The 7500-nt window shown below is 46.9% G+C and overlaps 1 protein-coding gene across 1 annotated transcript in view; it reads left to right on the plus strand.

Annotated features, from left to right (window-relative positions):
* Positions 1-7500, plus strand: part of prdm16 (PR domain containing 16) — a 242352-nt gene that overhangs the window by 77770 nt on the left and 157082 nt on the right.

Raw genomic sequence — 7500 nt, forward strand, 5'->3', positions numbered from 1 at the left:
ACACACACACACACACACGCAAGCTCCCCTCTGAGCAGGGTTGTCTAGGAACCCGAGCCTAATGGTGCTCATCAGTAACCCCCCCAGGCTCCTCTCACTTGCCCCCTCCTGCCCATTGCCCCAAACTCTCAGTCCGACCGACCTCTCTCCTCTATACTCCCACTTCAGGGCACACAAGTCAGTCTGACAGTCTCCCATTCTCTCTTTCTCTCTCTCTTTCTCCCTTTCTCAGTTTCTCTCTTTCTCCATTTCTCCCTTTCTCTTGTATGTTTTTTTAATCACTCCCCGTTTCCCATTTTCCTCGACCTTTTTCTCTCTCTCTCCATCCCTCCCTCCCAGTGGACAGTACCCAAGGTCAGACAAGTGGAATTTTAGGGGAGTGCCAGCAGAACCTCACTGGGGGGGCGTTGCCACGGTGACAGGGGTGCTGATCCACAGACACAGCTGGAGTCTGGGGCAGGACAGGCCTGTGTGTGTGTGTGTGTGTGTATGTGTGCGTGTGTGTGTGTGTGTTCTGGGGACATTCTAGACCAGATCAAAGTGAAAGAGGGTGAAAATGTCTTGTATTTGTCCTTTGTCCTCTGAAAACTGCTTTCTGTGTGAATATGGTGTCAGTGTGAGCAGTAGAATAGAGCACTTTTGGGATTTGGCTTATCAGAGCCAGATCAGGTCCATATCAGGTCCATATCAGGGCCAGATCAAGGCCATATCAGGGCCAGATACACTCCAGTGGTAGCTGCTACTCAGGGGTGGTTTGTGATTCTTAGTGGATGATGTTGGAATGGCGATCTCCATGGTAATGAGTTTCTCCTTTGTTGTGGTTTAGTGACCTGTATATGACACACATGCTCAGACACACTCACAAATAGTGACTTTTTATCTGTGAGTACAATCTCCAGATTCAATGCTCCTTACACCAACAACCACACACACACACATGCACATGCACACACACACACACACACACACACACACACAAACTCCACTAATTATCTTTAATCAGCAGTCATGATCTCAGTAACTCAGTAACTCAGGCCCCCCACCATCACCACACTCACAGGATTGGCTGATCTCAGTGGAGCGTTCCTCTGGTCCCTTGTGTCTCCATAAGAGCTCCAGCAGCAGCAGCGGCAGCAGCAGGGGGACTCTGGCCAAGCGAGGCCGCTGATGAGGCCTCCTGTGTGGGTGTGAGCTGGAGGCCGGGGGTTCTGCAGTCATAACAGCCGGCCAGAGATAGCCATCGCCAGGCCAGCCTCTCTGCACAGGCGCACAGGGCTCGGACACATCAGAGCAGCGCCTTAGGCCACCAGCTCAACCAGAACACACATATGCACACACACACACATGCATATACACACACACGGGGGTTAAAGGGGAATTATTAATAAATATATTCTTTCATACCAATGATATAGCGCAATTATATTGTTTCATCATTTTCCCCGTTGCACCGACACTGGATTTTAGGGTTCCCCCACCTGCCAAATCCCACTGCACACACACCCACACACACAAACATGCAAACCACACACGTTGACCTGTGCTATCGCACAGACAACCACACACACACACACACACCTCTACACAGCAAACATTCCCATGTAGTCACACACATTCCTGCATACACACGCAACACACCGAAATGCACAGTACATACACCACTCATATGCACATGCATGCACATGAATACACACACACACACACACACACACAGACATTTAAGAAAACGCCCTTAAACACACACAGACACACACACAGGCTGCTTTGGCCCATAGCGACCCAGATCCTGGCTCTGATTGGAGGGATGTTTTCAGAAATAATAATTTAATTGATCTCATCTTATCCAAGCTGGCCTAAGCACTAAAATGCCTGGGCTTTTTCCCCTCCTCTCTGAGCTTTGTGTTGCTGTAAGGAAAGTACTGTGTGGAATTTCTCTGCTCTTTGTCGCTCAGTTGATAAAGGCAGCTGAAGAGTGTGTGTGTGTGTGTGTGTGTGTGTCTAGCGGAGGTTGTATGGCAATAATGAGGTGGATGCTTGCAGACACGGGAAGCTGCCATATGTGTGTGTGTGTGTGTCCTGAGGCTGCTCAGTGCTGTGGAGGGTGTTAACTCAGATTCATTCCAGCGAGACAGACAGCTCAATCTCACACACGCTTCGCTCCAGGCCAACGCATGACACTCAGCGCTCTCCTTTTCTTCTGCTGTTTCTCTCTTTCTCTGCCTCACACACACACACACACACACACACACACACACACACACACACACACACACACACACACACACACAAGCGCACACACACATCGAGTCATCTGTTCAAATTCCATTATGCTCCCTTTTATCACAACATAATGTAACACTGGCTTGTGTCAGACCTCAATTCAATCATCAGGAACCTTGTCCCCCCACACCCCTTCCCCAGCTTCCCCACTCCCCACACACACACACACACATACACATGGTCTCCCCTCCCAAACGCCCCCTATTTCAGTGTGCTGTTGGCGGTTTGGCGGTTGAGGTTTGTGCGGCGACAGAGCCATTGTTATAGGCTGGCAGATCGGGCTGGATAAGTGACTGGCATGAGGACAGGACACACAAAAGGGGGAACAACGCCGACTGTCACACTCACACTCACACTGACATGCGTGCAGTGGCACTGTCACAAGGCTACTGGGAGAACACACACCACATCCAACCTTTGAAGAGGAGACAGTGGTGTGTGTGTGTATCACACCTCCTGAGGACAGGGTCAGTTTTTGAGTTCAAAGCGTTTGTGTGTGTTGAATTGTATTTGAGTGATGTTGCAGTATTTGTCCGTAGTATCTCTGTGTATGCATGTGCATATTTTAAGAATGTGTATATATATATATATATATATATATATATATATATACATATATATATGTTCTGCCATATTTGTTGGGATGCCTGCGTGTCCACAACCCGGCCGCACAATAAGCTCCTCACGAGGTTGTGCATGATGCCCCGCTGTCCTCAATATTCATCCGCCTCATGCACCACTAAAGCCTTTAAGCGTATGATAGACTTACAGTATTGTGTGCAGTGTGTGTGTGTGTGTGTGTGTGTGTGTTCTTTGAGGTCAGCCCTGTTGACCATTGTGACTGGGACGTGCTCAGATAGATCCGGCTGGGATTGCACCACCGCAACTGCCACCAGCAGTGCCGTTCGATCCGAAGCCGTTTCCAATCCGTCCGCGCTAAGCCGTCGCTATCCCATGAGTCACAAACAAACACGTGGACATCCTGGAATTCTCTGCTCATTAATACAGCTTTGGGTCCAGCCACTGTTGACTCTGGGACAGTGCACTCTCTCTACTCTGTGTGTGTGTGTGTGTGTGTGTGTGTGTGTGTGTGTGTGTGTCTGTGTGTGCTCTTGGCAGTGTTTGTTGTTCTCTTTTCATTTGTAAAGGTTGTTAATGGCCCCATTCTAATGCAAATGACCAGTGTATTCACTCTGTCTTTCCATGTGCTGATCACTGAGTAAAGATGGTGTATTATTAACTGAGAGGCTATAGATTTTTTTTTCAGTATGGAAATGATAGAGATTAATGAGGTTGATATTCAACACTCCCACGCTGGGAACACACACACACACACACACACACACACACACACACACACAAGCTGTGTGAGGTGATGTATGTCATTCTTGAGGGTGAATCCAGCGCTGCAGGGAGAAATCTGTGTGTGTGTGTGTGTGTGTGTGTGTGTGTGCATGTATGGTGTGTGAATGTGTGAGAACGAGAAGTTCAAACAGTGACAGTGCTTTTAAGCCGTATTAATGGTGTTTGCCTCTCTGTCACTGGGTGTGCCTTTGCCCTGATTGCTGCTCCATGGACATTTTCAAGGAGCGGTAAACTTTGCCATCAGGCTGTTACACCATGCACAGTCTTACACAGACAACCTGTCTTACGCACCAAGTTTGTCAAAATCACTGGGGTAGCTCTTCAGATTTACATAGATATCATTATCTTGGATATCTTGGATAATTCGCTACTCTGGTTCAGTGTGTCATTCCAAATATTGTGTTCTCATCTAATAGAAAATTACAGGAATACCTTAACATGTTGTCATATTTTTATGTTGCCATTTTTATGTTGCAGACAACAACATTAGGGCATATGAAATGAATAAGAAATCTATTCAGATAGCCCTCAATCTCCAAATGATCCATTAGCAATCCATTGAAGACAGGAAGTCCAGATGAAGACACAATTTAATGTGATTTGTTGGGTTAAAGGTATACTATGCAGGTTTAGGTATTTTTGGTCCCTCTAGAGTCGCGATGTATTTATGTTACTCTGCTATTGTAAATAGCAAACTTCTCACAACTTATCCCCCTGTACACAATGCAAATGATTTTGTTGTAGAGGTGAAGGATTAACAACAGGCAAAACTATCCAAAGAGCTATATCTACTGACAAGGTAATGTTTCACGATTCTCGCAAGATTTGTCGAGCACCGCTCTTGTAAGTTGCATGGCTGCTTTTCTCAGTAGGGACTTGTTACGTCTATACTGTATAGCTATGCTAGGTGAATGATTTGCCTATTACAAGTTCAGATTGCCTTTGTAAAGGTGAAAATCTTGCATAGTGTGCCTTTAAAACAAGAGAGCAACAGATAGTCATCAAAGGTACATTCCCAAACTGTTTGTTACGAAGGGCTACCTTTGAAACGGAATGTTTGCACAAAATCATTCAAAGGGAACATGTTCACTGCGAACGCCTCCTTTAAAAGAATTTGAATGTATCTCAGGTTTCACCTGCAGTGACTCTTTCCAGTGAAAGTGAACCATCAGCTATTATGACCTTAGCATGACCCCAGTCATGCATGACTGTGTTCTTCAGCTATGCTTCTTTTTAATACCCTCTTTATATAAGGCTTTATGTATGTGTGTGTGTATTCATGCCCCCATTCCTTTCTTTATACACTCCAACCAACCAACCCGAGCAACAAGCTTCAAAGAAGGCTTGACCTTGGCGCGACCTCTAGCATGATGCTAGCTCTTGTGTTCGCCGCGTACTTTTCCGTATCGGCATCACTCACGGCATCAAACGCTCACGGTGTGTTAGTGCCGTGTTGACTTAGTGATGCTCGGCAGCGCGGATGCGTGGCGGCGCGCTCCGCAGGGCTACGTGGCGGGCGGCCGAGTGCCAATGGCGTCCCTCATCACTCTCGGGCATTCCTTTGTGCCCTGATCCCCAGCTGACAGGCCGCATTCATGCCGGCGGTTTTCGGGGCCTTTTGTTTGCGTGGTGCTTTGCCGTCCTCTGCCGAGCCCACCCCGCCCTCGCCGCTATCTGTCCTGACCCAACCTCTAACCTGCCCTCTGTTTGCTCACCTTTGTTGTGTGTGTATCTTTGTGTGTGTGTGTGTGTGTGTGTGTGTGTGTGTGTGGAGATTACAGGGTTGGATCGGCAAGGTTCAGCTCGGTCGACGACTTGTCTGGTCTGTTGGCATAGCGCTGAGGTGTTCTTTATCAAGAGCCCTCGGGTACCAAGAGCGAGGTGGCACGGCGTCAGATAGAGAGCGGCACAGGTAGATAGTGGCATTCCATACTGCTCAAGGACTTTCAGGGAGAGAGAAGAGAAGAGAAGATAGAATGTACTGGAAAGAGAAGAGAGACAGAATAGAGAGAAAGAGAGAAGAGGTTGACGCTGGTGGAGAGAGAGAGAGTGTGTGTGTGTGTGTGGGTGGGGGGTGGAGGAGAGATTTAGGTTAGTGAAGGGGGGGCAAAAGTGAAGTGAGGAGTTGATTTAAAAAAAGAGAAAAGCAAATGTTTATAATGGAGAGTGGAGGAGAAAGGCTCTGTGTTACTTTCCCCCTCCAGCTTTATTCATAAACGTGAAGAGAACACAAAAGTGACCACATGCAGCCTTTTCTGTTTCAGTATATATTTCTCAGCAAATCAATTTATATAAAGGGAACACCCAGGCTGTGTCAGAAAAGATATTACAAAGGCCTACAGTCAGTCTGCCTTGTTATCCAAATATAGCGTTAAATTATTTATTTAGTTCCATTCGATTTTTGCAGTGGTTTCACGGATTCATAAATAAAACATCTGAAGGCGATGCTATCCAGCGCTACACTGTTTTAATGGAGAACAAGCTGTGAACGCAGATCTCGGGATCAGAGTCTGGTCAGGCTCATGTGGCTTCCACAACCCCTCCCAGCCACAGGCACTGGAGGACACGACTCTGGGTCCTCCTCTACCCCTACACGATAGCATCTCCCTGTGTGTGTGTGTGTGTGTGTGTGAGAGAGAGAGAGAGTATGCATGAGTGTGTGTGTGTGTGTGTGTGTGTGTGTATGTGTTTGTGTGTGTGAGAGTACGCTTGACTGTGTGTGTGTGTGTGAGAGAGAAAGAGAGAGAGTACAGTATGTGTGTGTGTGTGTATGTGTGTGTTTGTGTGTGTGTGTGTGTGTGTGTGTGAGAGAGAGAGAGAGAGAGAGAGAGAGAGTATGTATGTGTGTTTGTGTGTGTGTATGTGTGTGTGAGAGCGATGGAGAAAGAGAGAGTGTGTGTGTGTGTGTGTGTGTGTGTGTGTGTGTGTGTGTGCGAGTGTGTGAAATATTTGAAATAATATTGGGCTTCGGCATAAAGTTGAAATTCCTCCACGCTGGCTCTGTGCTCCGTGTTTGCCCCAGCGCTGAAACTGATATCATCCTTGTGGCATCTCGACGCTCTGTTGACCAAACGCGCTGCGGGGCGGTGCGGTGTGGTGGGGATCAGGCCACTATCACGCCCATTCCAGGCAGCCCGCACAGGAGAGAAGAGTCAGGAAAAACTCCCCCAAAGTTTACGCACGAAAAGTAAAAGAACAAGCACAACAGCACACGCATTCAATCCGTCCTGTAATATCTTCCATTCACAATCATTTTATGTAGGTTTTAAACATGCCATTAGCCAATTTTATCCAATTTTCCCAGCTCGAGGAGTACTCCAGTGGAACCCATTACGACTAATATCAAACATATGGCCTGGGCTCCTACAGCAACACCAGCACAGCACGCTAGGAGCTTCCAGAGACGCCTTTCCTCAGGCCAGGCGTCTGCTGTGGTGTGGTCAATTATCCCCACCAACAGTGTAATTGATAGGGAGGGAAGCTGCTAGCAAATGAAGTGTCAGGATCGATGAAAGCTCTGATCCCTTATCATTTGTTAATAAGTTGTTTCTCCACACGTGTTAATTAGTCGCGTGTCCCCGGTGTGAGCTATGGAAGGGTGGGGGTGTGTGTTTTAATTTTATTTTTGACATGAGCCTATTGTTGTTCATATTGGAAGGGTCCAAGGGGGTGTGTGTTTAATTTTATTTTAGCATTACGTGCATAGACAGACACACACACACACACACACACACACACACACACACACATCCATAATTAAACCAATATGGTGCCTATTGTTGTTCATATTGTCATTGTTTAGTAATACTTTATGTCTTTGAGCACCTAAGATTTTATTTTGGGTCACAGAATATT

Source organism: Alosa alosa, chromosome 4, assembly GCF_017589495.1.
Source record: "Alosa alosa isolate M-15738 ecotype Scorff River chromosome 4, AALO_Geno_1.1, whole genome shotgun sequence".
Lineage (NCBI taxonomy): Eukaryota > Metazoa > Chordata > Actinopteri > Clupeiformes > Clupeidae > Alosa > Alosa alosa.